The sequence below is a fragment of the Elephas maximus genome, chromosome 2 (assembly GCF_024166365.1).
Source record: "Elephas maximus indicus isolate mEleMax1 chromosome 2, mEleMax1 primary haplotype, whole genome shotgun sequence".
NCBI lineage: Eukaryota > Metazoa > Chordata > Mammalia > Proboscidea > Elephantidae > Elephas > Elephas maximus.
Window position 1 is genome coordinate 84113452 of NC_064820.1, and position 13764 is coordinate 84127215.

At 39.9% G+C, this 13764-nt stretch overlaps 1 non-coding gene across 1 annotated transcript; it reads left to right on the forward strand.

The window, feature by feature from the left end:
* The first annotated feature begins 1214 nt into the window (after positions 1–1214).
* LOC126070793 (U6 spliceosomal RNA) lies at positions 1215–1321 on the forward strand. Its single transcript, XR_007516310.1, has one exon. It is a non-coding gene; the product is annotated as a U6 spliceosomal RNA (small nuclear RNA).
* Positions 1322–13764: the final 12443 nt, after the last annotated feature.

Sequence of the window (13764 nt, forward strand, 5' to 3'; positions counted from 1 at the left end):
AGGCGAAGTGCTAACAATTAATTGGGGAGTGGAGACAGAGTGGGAGTTACCACGAAGCTTAAGTTTCAGAGCTTCTTCATCTGCACGGACCCTGTCCAAGGCCCTGAGAGGGACTCTAGAACTCGTGAGCGCAAGCAGACACACACACACACACACACACACACACTCACAAAAAACACTTGAAATGTCCTAAAGTTTTCCAATCCAAAAGCCAAACCAGTTGCTGTGGAGTCAGTTCTGATTTATGGAGACCCCATGTATGTCAAAATAAAACTGTGCTCCATAGGGTCTTCAATGGCTATGATCCTTTGGAAGTAGATTGCCAGGTCTTTCTTCTTAGGTGCCTCTGGGTGGATTTGAACCACCCATGTGTAAAAGAAATTTAATAGAGCTTTCCCTAAGCTTGACAACAATTCTACCAAGAACAAATAAAGAATCATTGTTAAACTATCAATAATAAAAGCACATCTCAATCAATGATGCTATATGGAAGACTGAATTATCTTTTCATTCTCCCTATAGAAAATAATATCACCCACTCATCATCTTATGAAAAGGTGATCAAAAAGGATGTAGCCAAAAAATGCAGAGGAAAAAAGTATTATGTTAGGTAGTTTCCTACCAAAAATATTTTTTTCTGGCTTTTGTAATATTTGTGGTATTTATCAGCTTTTCTGTTTTGCCATTTGTTGTGATTTCATTTCTTATACAAAAGAAGTGTTGACTTTTGTATGAATTTTCATATTCATAACTTTGTAGTCCTTCTCTCAAAGAGGCTCCTCCAAAGCTTCAGGCCTCACAAAACCTGTCCAGTCCCTGTGTGTTGCTGACATTGAAGCAGAGGTCTGAATGAGGGGAGCATTCTAGGAAGAGGTAATGGTGAGTGAAATGACTCCGGGGTGCGTATGGTCTTAGCTCTCCGGAGCAGCAGCAACAGGGGAGAGAAGGCTAGTGTGGCTAGAGCAGAGGGAGCAAGGGGAGGAAGCAGTATCTGAGACCAGAGGTGGGCAGCAGCCAGCTCATTCAGGGCCTCGGAAGCTGGGGAAGAAATTTGCATTTCATTCTAAATACACTCAAGTGATCACCTGATTCATGTTTAGACATAGCAGCATCTATATTTTTTGAAAATGCAGAACATTTATGATAACCTAAAGTCCTAATACGCATTTATTGAAGGATCTTCCCACTCATAAGAGATAGAAATCATTACTTTCGTGATTGCCTCAGGAGCACATATACTAAAATTGGAATGATACGAAGAAGGTTAGCACGGCCCTTGCATAAGGATGGCACACAAATTCATGAAGCGTTCCATATTTTTAAAATTACCAAATAGATAATTCTGTCCCCAAGACCTGTTGCTGTTCAGTTGATTCTGACTCATAGCGACTCTATAGGACAGAGTAGAACTAACTGCCCTATAGGGTTTCCAAGCAGCAGCTGTTGTATTTGAACTGCCAATCTTTTGTTTAGCAGCCATAGCTCTTAACGCACCTATGTACAACCAGGACTCCAAATAGATAGATAGTACCAAAAACCAAACCCAGTGCCGTCAAGTCGATTCCGACTCATAGCAACCCTACAGGACAGAGTAGAACTGCCCCATCGAGTTTCCAAGGAGCGTGTGGTGGATTCAAACTGCCGACCCTTTGGTTAGCAGCCATAGCACTTAACCACTATGCCACCAGGGTTTCCAGATAGATAGTAGACATGTGTTAATATCGGTGAAGGGAAAGGCAATACACAATATGGGAAAAGTCAGTACAACATGACCAAGGCAAAAAAAAATGCAGCAGTGGTTAACAGCTATGGCGAGCTATGGTTGCTAACCAAAAGGTCAGCAGTTCAAATCCACCAGCAGCTCCTTGGAAACCCTATGGGACAGTTGTACTCTATCCTATAGGGTCACTGTGAGCTGGAATTGACTCAATGGCAATGGATTTTTTTTTTTATGGTAACTACTACAGCACAGACAATCCTGCAACAATAGTATTAACAAATAATACCGTATGAATGGATACATAGATAGATAGATACGCCAAGAGGTGTGGGAGGGTGTAAGACAGCACACCCACTGGCAGATACAAGTTGGGTGGTGGATATTTCTAAATACATGACTGTAGGTGGGCCTCATATGTTAATATAGACAATAGAGCACACAAGTGGCACAGTCAGGGAAACCTCTTGGACATAAAACCAAATGCCTCGCAGGATGAAGTTCCTAGGCTCGAAGGCAAAGGACCATAGACTCAGGGGACATCTACATCAATTGAAACAACACAGTTCACAAAGACTACGTTGTTCTACATCCTAATTTGGTGAGTAGCATCTGGGGTCTTAAAAGCTTGCAGGCAGACATCTAAGATACAACTATTGATCTGTTCCAGTCCAGAAAGTAAAAAAAAAAAAAAAACAAAGACTCAAGGAAGCAATGAGTTCAAAGGACTGCTGACCACATGAACAACAGCCTACACAACCCAGGACCAGAAGAACTAGATGGTGCCCAGCTACTGCTACTGATCACCGTGACTGGGATCACAACAGAGGGTCCCGGACAGAGCAGGAGAAAAAAGTAGAACAAATAAATCAAATTCACAAAAAGACCAGACTTACTGGTCAAACAGAGACTGGAGGAACCCCCAAGACTATGGCCCTAAAACATACTTCTGACCTGGAACTGAAGCCATTCATTCTAGCCAAACAACAGACAAACCCATAAAATAAACAATAACACTTGAGAGGAATGTGCTCCTTACAACAATTATATGAGATCAAAAGGGCAATAGTTGCCCAAAAACAAAGAGAAGGCAGGAATGGGTAGAAAATCAGGACAAAATGAAACAGGGAGCCCATGGCAGAAATGGGGAGAGTGCTGACACATTGAAGGGAATGAATCCAAGGCCACAAAACACTTTATGTACAAGCCATTGAATGGGAATCTAATTTGCTATGTAAACTTTCACCTCATGCACAATTAAAAAAAGAAAATCATTACTTTCTATGTGAAAAGCTACTGTCCCTCAGTGGTAAAAGAAGAAATATTCAGAATAGCAAAATTCTTTAGCTAAAGAAAACAAAATCCATCAGTTTTGACAAACTTCTTCACTAAACAATAAATCAAAATGCCAAATTTCTATACCGTATGAATTCTAAGATTACAGAGTTAACAATAGGATTTTCAAGCAAACCTGAGCATAGGAAGCCCACGAACAAATTACTTATTAATGTGCTGGTAATGACTCCCTTCCTTTCTGCCTTCCTTCCTCTCTCCCTATATGTTATGGATTGAATCGTGGCCCCCAAAAATGTGTGTTAACTTTGCTAAGCCATGATTCCCAGTATTGTGTGGTTGTTCTCCATTATGTGATGTGTTGTAATTTTCCTATGCGTTGTAAATCCTAACCTCTAGGATGTAAATGAGGCAGGATTAGAGGCGGTTATGTTAATTAATAAGGCAGGAGACAATTTACAGGATTAGGTTCTATTTTTAGTTAATCTCTTTTGCGATATAAAAGAGGGAAGCAAGCAGAGAAGAGAGGGGCCTCATTACCACTAAGCAAGATGAACCACGGGAGAGGAGGGGCATGCATCTTTTGGACCTGGGGTCCCTGTGCTGAGAAGCTCCTAGACCAGGGGAAGACTGATAACAAGGACCTTCCCCCAGACCCAACAGAGAGTGTAAGCCTCTCCTGGAGCTGGCGCCCTGAATTCAGACTTCTAGCCTCCTAAACTGTGAGAGAATAAACTGTGTGTTAAAGCCATCTACTTATAGTATTTCTGTTGCAGCAGCACTAGATATCTAAGACACTATGAGATAACTTTCCTACATTCTCCCTCCCACCTTTATTCCTTCCTCTCTTCTTTTTATCCTTCCTCCCACAAGTGTTTTTCGAGTGCCTCCTTTGTGCTAGGTAACCAAGACAGACACCAACTTGCAGCTGAGTAAGGACGGCAGCTAGCAAGCAACTGTTTTATTAATTGCACCCATAGTGTTTGCTACTGAAAGAAAAGTTCAGCACGTTTGGAAGTATCTGTCAGGGGACTACCCTTGTCTGTAGAGTTAGGAAAGATTATTTTGGTGAAGTGATCCCTAAGTTGATGCCTAAAGGACTGCTAGGAATTAGCCAGATGAGGGTGGAGGGGAGGAGTGTTTCACGCAGAGAAACAGCATCTGCAAAGGCCATGAGATGGGAAACAGCATGGTCTTTGAGGAACTAAGACCAAGCAAAGAGGGAGATGGGCTGAAGATGAGGCAGGAGAGGCAGGGAGGGTCCTGATAATAATAGCGGATTTAATATTAAGAGCAATGGGAAAGCAGTGAAGGGTTAAACGAGTGGGACAAATGGGACTTCTTATATTGTGAGTAACAGAAACCATAGCTTCCTTCCCTCCCTGTTATCTATCCACTCAGTTCCCTAAGCTAAGGCATTCAGAGATAGCTATTCATATACATGCAAATATGTCTATGTATCTTTTCATCCTTTAATCAGTGGTAGCATACTGTACATACTGTCTCAAATCTTTTTTTTTTTTTTTTAACACAGCAGTATATCTTGGCAATCATTCCATATCAGTACATACAGAGCTGCCTCATTCTTTTTATGTGCTGGACCAGATGTCTATTGTAGGGATGCACCATAATTTATTTAACTAGTCCCCTACTGGTGGACATGTAGGTCATTTCCAATCTTTGCTACTGCAAACAGTGCCACACTGAAGGTTCTTGCATATATTATTTGGCACCCATGGGAGGATATCTGCCAGATAAATTCCTAGAAGTGGAAATGGTGGGCCAAAGAGTATGTTTGTTTGGAATTTGGTTAGACATTGCCAAATCGCCCTCCCTGGAGGTGACATTAGTTTATACAACCACTGGTAAGGATATGACAGGTGAAAACATGGTATCTCAATAGAATTTTAATTTGTACTTCTTTTATTAAGAGTGAGCTTGAGCATCTTCTGATCTGATTAGGAGATAATGCTTGCTATGAATTGAAGATTACCTAATTAGGCTGAGAGCCAAACAAAGACCTACAGCTAAAAATAGAATTTCATTCATTCACAAATAGTTTTTGAGAAATAACTCTGTACTAGGTACACTTGTAGGCACTGACAAATCTAAGGTGGGTGAGACCTGGTCTCACCCCAGATGAGCTCAAGTCTAATAAGAAAGATGATGTGAAAATATGCAATTAAATGCAATTTGCTATTTAAAGAAAAGGGAAGGAACATAGAAACATGGGAGAACAGAAAAGCGCAACTAATGCTTATCTGTCAGCCACTCGCATATATTTTCTTGGAATACCAAACTTTTAAAAGGTTCGGGGGAGAAGACTGTTAATACGTTTAATAAATTTCTTTGAGGCCTACTTGGATTCCTTTAAAGACTTAGTTCTGTGCATTAGCAAAAATATCCATAACTGTTTTAACAGAACTAAGACTTCCAAAGTGTTTTAACTAAAAATATGCCTGAAAGTATGGTAAGATCCCCTCCTCCCTAGTGAAGGGGTATGAGTATGGATGACTCAAGAGAGAAAGAACCTCCTCGCACAAAGGCCAAGTTTTAGATTGGCAGGCCACAGCAATTTAAGTAGAGACCCCCAGTTCATCCCATTCCATACCCGCTCTGCTCCCAGGCTCACTCAAGATGCATTCTGATTGATCGCTTTCATCTTCAAGGAACTCTTGGGTGAAAAACAACAATGTGTCACTAGTTAGATCCTTAGAAAAAGCACTTTGGCACCTACATACTTTTAAACATTTTAAAATCTGTTTCTCCTTCTGGTTGTTACTTAATGGTAAATTCGATGACTAGTGACACCTCATGCAAAATAGGGCTGGAGACAGAACTGCCTCTCAGTTTCTGAATGGCATGGTGAAAAGCAAAGGATAAAAATGTTTTCAGAAAGAGTGGGTCATACATTTTCTCCCCACCTTGTGCTTTCTAACTTTTAGAAAGCAGGAGCTTCTAGGTTTAAGGGCACCAGAGCAAGGAAGCACCTATCAGAAGGCAGCACTCATGTGCTCTGGTGAAAAGCAGTCTTTCTGAGAGCACCCTGAGCCCAGGCTTCCTCTTCTGGCAGGCTTGGACACTGATGCATGGGCTAGGCTGAGGACATGGGTTTACACATGAAAGGGATGGGACCTATACAATGACACTGCCCATTGTGGACCTGCATATAAATATAACCTTGAGTCAGGGCCTCCTACCAAGTTTGTACTTTTGCTACCTCTGGGCTTTGTAGATTTCTCTCTAGTGAATATAGTCTAAGGCCTTCCTAACATGATTAGCTAAACCTCTAGAGGAAAAAAAAAAACAGTTGCCATTGAGTCCAACTCATGGCAACTCCACGCATTTCAAATTAGAGCTGTGCTCCACAGGATTTTCAATGGATGATTTTTCGGAAGTAGATTGCCAGCCCTTTCTTCCAACGTGACTCTGGGTGAACTCAAACCACCAACCTTTCAGTTAACAGCTGAGCACTTAACTGTTTGTACCACCCAGGGACTTCAAACCTCTAGACAGGATCCAGCATATACTCCTGAGGACATTTTCCCCTTTTTCTGTGACCTCTGTCTCAACCCTACTTCCATCAGGGCATCTTCCTCTCAAATTGCCCTGGAAAAAATCTAGAAATCTGAAGGTTTCTTGTAGACAATTCTTGAGCAAAACTAATGTTCATAATAGGATGCATCTTTATGAATGGAAGAAGGCCTTTCTCCTTAATATAAGAACAACAGAGTTTATTTGTGTTATAGCTTCCTCAGAGTTTTCATTCCACTACTTCAATATTCTCTACAAATGTTGTGAAGTTAGTATTGTCATGCCCATTTTACAGATATGGAAACTTTTTATTTCCCATTGATCCACAGTATACAGAAAAAAATAGAAACATGGAGCTGGAAAACCTGCTCTTAAGGACTATATCAGCCACACCATTAATTCAACAAATATTTACTGAATGCAACTATGTGTCAGGTACTGCTCTAGGTACTGAGGCTACAGAGATGAAAAATTCATGGTCCACTGCCCTTTAAGAGATCATTCTCTAGGAGAAGGAGACAAATATTAAGCAAATAAGTATAATAAAATGTTACTCTTGCTGGGGCACAACGGAACACAAAAGAGGAAGCAGTCAATTTCCTGCATGGAAGAAGGAGAGAAAGTTTTCTAGAAGAAAGGACTCCAGCTATTTTGAAAGATAAATAATGAAGATGGGATAGGTGGTAGGCATTTCAGGAAGAGAAAGCATGCAAGTAAAATAATAAAGTAATTAAAAAAAAAATAAACAGAGCACTTCTGCTATACAACACTTTGTAAATATGGAATAGTTATTCGTTTATTCATCAACAAATATATTCAGTTCTCAATATATGCCAGACTGTGTACTAGGTGCTGAGAATAGAAAGGTAAACAAGACAAAACCCTCTGTCCCCCTCCAAACTTTGAAAAAGTATAAAGAAAGGATATAATTTCAGAGAGTATACATTTAGTGAAGAACACAAACCAAAGGAACGGGATGAGTGGTGATGGTCTCTGAAGAGGTGGTATAAAAGCAGAGACTTGCATGATGAGGAGACAACTCACAAAGATCTGAGGAAATACACTGCCAACAGAGGGAAGAGCAAGTACAAAGGCCCTGAGACAGAAATTAACTTGGTAAGTTTGCGGAACAGCAAGCGGGCCAGTGTGGCTGCGCAAAATAAGTAAGGGGGAAGGGGACAACCTCAGGGAGAGGTTTATGTACCAAATTAAGGAGTGTAGCTTTGTGTTAGGTGTCACGGAAGCCACCAGCACGTTTTAAACAGGTCAGGGATATAATCTATTTAGGGTTTGAAAAAAATTACCCTGACTAGTTTTGTGAAAAATTGACAAGAGGAAGCAGAAGTAAAGGCCATTAGAGGTACGATTAGAGGTACTTCTCCCCTTGTACCAAACGGGTAGAAGTCAGAGGACAAATCTGAGTGCTAAATAACTGGCAGGCCATCCAACCAATTGACCATCCCAGAACTTTGAATACAATCATTCAGTCACCTGTAGATCCATCCTCCAAAAGTCTCCCCTCTCTATCCCACAGCCACTGTCCTCGGCTCCATCCCTTATTATCATTCACCCAGACATTAGAAGTAGGTGTATAACCCGTTTCCCTGCCTCCACTCTCTCCCACTCCAAAATAGCCTCCACACGGCATTGTTGTTAGGTGCCGTTCAGTTGGTTCCAACTCACAGTGACTTTATGTATAACAGAACAAAATGTTGCCCAGTCCTATGCCATCCTTCAAATGGTTGCTATATCTGAGCCTGAGCCCATTGTTGCAGCCATTTGTCAATCCATCTCCTCGAGGGTGCTCCTTTTTTTCACCAACCCTCTACTTTACCAAGCATGGTGTCCTTCTCCAGGCATTGGTCCCTCCTGATAACATGTCCAAAGTAAGGAAGACGAAACCTTACCATTCTCATGTCTAGAGAGCATACTAGCTGTATACAGGTTTGTTCATTCTTCTGGCAGTCCTTTGCCAAAACCACAATTCGAATTCATCAGTTCCCCTTTTTTCATTGCCCAAGCTTTCACATGTATATGAAATGACTGAAAAAAACATGGCTTGGGTCAGGCTTACCTTAGTGATCAAAGTGCCACCTTTGCTTTTTAAGACTTTAAAGAGGTTTTTTGCAACAGATTTGCCCAGTGCGATACATCCCTTGATTCCTTGTCTGCTGCTTTCATGGGATGGACCTCCAGAATCGCAGTTTTAAAACAGTTGGGCTCCAGCATACCTTTCCCTGACATCTTTCAAAACACTGGGTTTTAGCCAAAAAAGGAGAACTTAAGAATTCCAAAACATGACATGTTTTTTCATGCCCATACCCTTTGTTCACCCTCCTTGAAATTCTCTTCTTGAAATTCTTCCTTCTGGAATCCCTTCAACCCTAAAAATCACCTCCTAAATGAAAACTTGCTCACACCCCCCAGGAAAAATGAGTTATTCCCTATGCTGTGTCCCCACAGTAAGCTGTTCATACTGCTAATATAGGCACATCACATTTATACTGCTGATGCAGAAGGCTCTTTATATTACATTATATTCTGTTATGCTATATTATATGAAAATCATGTAATAATTATATTGTAATTATTCTAGAAGTATCAGTGTTCTCCTTTATCAGGAACCTGCCACTTATTTTAGTAAATAAAGTTTTACTGGCGCACAGCCGTGCCCATTTGTTTATGTCTTGTCTGTGGTTGCTTTTGCACCACAACAACAAAGTTGAGTAATTGTAACAGAAAAAGTATGGTCCCCAAATGCCAAAAATGTTTACTATCTGGATTTTTACAGAAAAAAGTATGCTGACCCCTGTCCTTGAAGATTCCTTGAAGGGATTCCCAGAACTTAATCCAACGCCTGACACAATAGCAGGTACTCTATATGTGTTAACTGAATTGTCTAGAAAGCACGTAGGTTCAAGAACAAGAGAAAAAAACAGAAACAAAAAGAGAGGCACCTTTGAGAATACTGACACAAAAGTAGGGGGAAAAAGAACCTGTCCTCTGGTATGTAAAGGATTATTTTAAGAGAAATGAGCATGGATGTTTTGAAAACAAATGATTTTCTTATTCCAGGTAATGAGATTTGGCTTGGCCTAAGGAAAAATATATTTAGAAAAGGAAAAACTTGTGAACTTTTCAGCTCCAGTAAGCATAGAATATCGGGAATTCTGGAAGATTAGGACAAACATCATGTGTTGGACTTAAGTCAGGCTTATGTTCAGCACCTTGTTCAACACCTTGAGAGTTCTAGCCTGTGATTCTGTGATGATATTAATTCACTTTTGTGGTACAGTCCTGGGAGTTCCTAGGTACAGGTGCAAGGACTTGACAGGTGAGCACTGTATGACAATTTAATGCCTCATTGTCTTTCTTTTGAACATTTACATAAGTAATCTGAAAATTACATTAACAAATTTTTTTGCGTAAGTCTATAAATAACTCGGCTGAACACATTCAAAGTTTTTGTGGTCACTTTACACACTAAAGTGAATTATGCCTGTATGCAAAACTGACTGGTGAAAGAGTATACGGTTATATGACAAATACGGCAAAATGTTGGATTGTGTTCTACGTGGTGTTATTAAGTGCCATATATGAAATTATTAAAAATTAGAAAATAATTATTAACTCCTGCTGCAATCAAGAATCAAAGCATTCAACACCAGCAATAAAATTTTGGAGGAATTTAATTACAAGCAGATACGTCACAGTGAAGTGAACACTTTATCCACTGATGGAAAAAAAAAACAAAACCCAAATTCATTGCCATCCAGTAAATTCCACCTCCTAGCAATCCTGCAGGACAGAGTAGAACTGCCCCATAGGGTTTCCAAGAGTATTAAAAGACAATAAGGTAGAAAAAAAAAAATGTTTGCCCCATATATGACAAATGGTTCATCTTTATAGACAAATAGTTTATGCATTGATTTTTTTAAAGTGCTATAAAAATAGTATAGTAAGTAAAGGTTAAGAATTATTCAAATAAGAACTATAAGTGACTGATAAAAAAATCTTCAATGTTATTAGCAATATAAATGTTGAAATACAAATAACAATGAAAGTATTTTCAGTAAGATGAGACTTGTGCTTTTATAGGCTGTTGGTGAAGATGGAAACCCTGGTGGTGTAGTGGTTAAGTGCTATGGCTGCAACCCAAGAGGTTGGCAGTTCAAATCTGCCAGGCACTCCTTGGAAACTCTATGGGGCAGTTCTACTCTGCCCTATAGGGTTGTTATGAGTCGGAATCGACTTGATGGCAGCGGGTTGGGGTGAAAATGAAAAATCATGACAACCTTTCTCAAAGCAATTTGGCAGAAAGCTTTAAACATATTTATTTCTTTTGATCCAATAGTTCTTTTTTAGGACTTTACACTTAAATATTTTATATATATATATGAGATATATGTAATGATGAAAAATTGGAACAACAAAGAAATGTTTAAATAAACTGTTGTACATATATGACATACACGTACATACATGTTGTAAATACATGACAGCATATTATGTAGCCAATAAAATTATATTTTTGAGAAATATTTAATAATGGGAAAATTCCCATTGTATAATTTTTAAATGAGATTATCCTTTTTTATTTTTCTGATAAATTGTTTAAACAATTTTGATATGTTCTTTACAAATCCCAGTGATGAACACTTCAAAGGCCAGAGTAGCAGGGGCGGGGGCTTGGGGACCATGGTTTCAGGGAACATCTAAGTCAACTGGCATAATAAAATCTATTTAGAAAACATTCTGCATCCCACTTTGGAGAATGGTATCTGGGGTCTTAAACCCTAGCAAGCGGCCATCTAAGATGCATCAATTACTCTCAACCTACCTGGAGCAAAGGAAAATGAAGAACACCAAAGATTCAAGGTAATTATGAGCCCAAGAGAGAGAAAGGGTCACATAAACCAGAGACTACATCAGCCTGAGACCAGAACTACATGGTACCCAGCTACAACTGATGACTGCCCTGACAGGGAACACAATAGAGAACCGCTGAGGGAGCAGGAGAACAGTGGGATGCAGACCTCAAATTCTCATATAAAGACCAGACTTAATGGTCTAACTGAGACTAGAAGGACCCCGGTTGTCATGGGCTCCAGACCTTCTGTTAGCTCAAGAGAGGAAACATTCCCAAAGCCAACTCTTCAGACAAGGATTAGACTGGACTATGGGATAGAAAATGATATTGGTAAGGAGTGAGCTTCTTGGATCAAGTAGATACATGAGGCTATGTAGGCAGCTCCTGTCTGGAGGGGAGATGAGAGGGCAGAGGGGGTCAGAAGCTGGCTGAATGGACAGGGAAATAGAGAGTAGAGAGAAGGAGTGTGCAGTCTCATTAGAGGGAGAGCAACTAGGGGTATATAAAACCAAAAATAAATCCAGTGTCGTCGATTCCAACTCATAGCAACCCTATAGGACAGAGTAGAACTGCCCCTTAGAGTTTCCAAGGAGTGCCTGGCGGATTCGAACTGCCAGCCCTTTGGTTCGCAGCTGTAGCACTTAACCACTACGCCAGGGGTATATAGAGAGGTGTATATAAATTTTTTTTATAAGAGACTGACTTGATTTGTAAACTTTTACTTAAAGCACAATAAAAATTTTTAAAAGAGAAAAAAAAAAATCCCAGTGGTGCCTGGGCCAATCAAAAGCAGCATATTTAGGCACCCTGGTGGTGTAGTGGTTAAGAGCTACAGCTAGTAACCAAAAGGTCAGCAGCTGGAATCCACCAGCCACTCCCTGGAAACCCCATGGGGTAGTTCTGCTCTGTCCTGTAGGGTTGCTATGAGTTGGAATCGACTCGACCGCAATGGATTTTTTTGGTTTTGTTTAAAAATTAGAACAAATGGATTATGCCTCAATAATGTTTTGTAACCTGCTTTTTTAAATTAATTAATTTATTTTTAACCTGCTTTTTCACCTAATCATAAAGGGATTCCTTCTATGAAAGTATACATATAATCTACATCTACATTTCATCCTTTTAAGTTTCATAATATTTCATTGTGTAGATGTACTTTATTCTTAGTAAACAAATCAATAGGCTTTATTATTTATAGTATTCCATCGAATGGATGTGGCAATATAACAGTAACACAGAAAACAATATTTGCGGTTGGTTTAAAAGTGCATGTCAGTCTGTCCATCTGTATGCACAGAAGATTCCAGAAAGATATACACCAAGGTGTTAATAGTGGTTAGCTCTAAGTAGTGGGATTATAAGTAACTTAAATTTTCTTCCTTACACTTAGTTGTATTTTCCCAAATATCCTATGAATATATTGTGTTACCTTGGGTGGTTTTGGCAGGCAGTCAGGCTCATCTCTTTCCTGGGCTTTACCGAGCAGGCATCTGCTTAGCCTTTTCTTCCAGTTAGGGTGTCCTCCATCTGTCTCCAAGCCCTTTCCCTCCTTCAAAGCCCAGACCATCTCCTACCTCCTAGAGGCAGCCTGTTGGGATTATTCTAGACTATATAGCACTTAAGTGTGTCCTAACTGTTCTTGGTTTCTTGTCTCCATTCCCATCAGACCATTAGCACCCTGAGGATAAAGCTCTTGTAACAACCTAATGTATTCTTCACAGTGCCCTGTACTGTAATGGGCATGTAAAAAAAAAAAAAAAAAAAAAAAACCTTTGCCATCGAGTCAATTCCATCTCATAGCGACTCTACAGGACAGAGTAGAACTGCCCCGTAGGGTTTCCGAGGAGAGGCTGGTAGATTCAAGCTGCTGACCTTTTGGCTGGCAGCCAAGCTCTTAACTGCTGTGGTAGTGGGCATGTAGTAGATAATGAGTACGGCTTGTTCTTTTTTTTGTGTGTGTGCTTTAAGTGAAGGTTTACAAATCAAGTCAGTTGTATTTGCTTATTTTTAACTAAATAAGATAACAAAGGTGAAAGCATCCAGCATGATGCCTGGCACAAGGCAAAATGAACAAATCAGAGGGGAAATATTTAACCACTCATTGGGCCAAAACAAGAGCAGGAACCAGGTGTGGAGTAAGGAAGAGCCACAGCCCACCTACCTGGGATGGCTATTAAAGATTATATTTTAAAGTGAAGGAAAAGTGAATACCTAGACGTAGAATGAAGCAAATACTTTCAATGCCTTAAAAGCCAATCCGGACATTTTAGAGTAGTTCAGTCTTCATGCAAAAACATTTCCCATCTATTGTAGATTAAAAAGACATCTTTGATCATCTTAAGCCATTTGT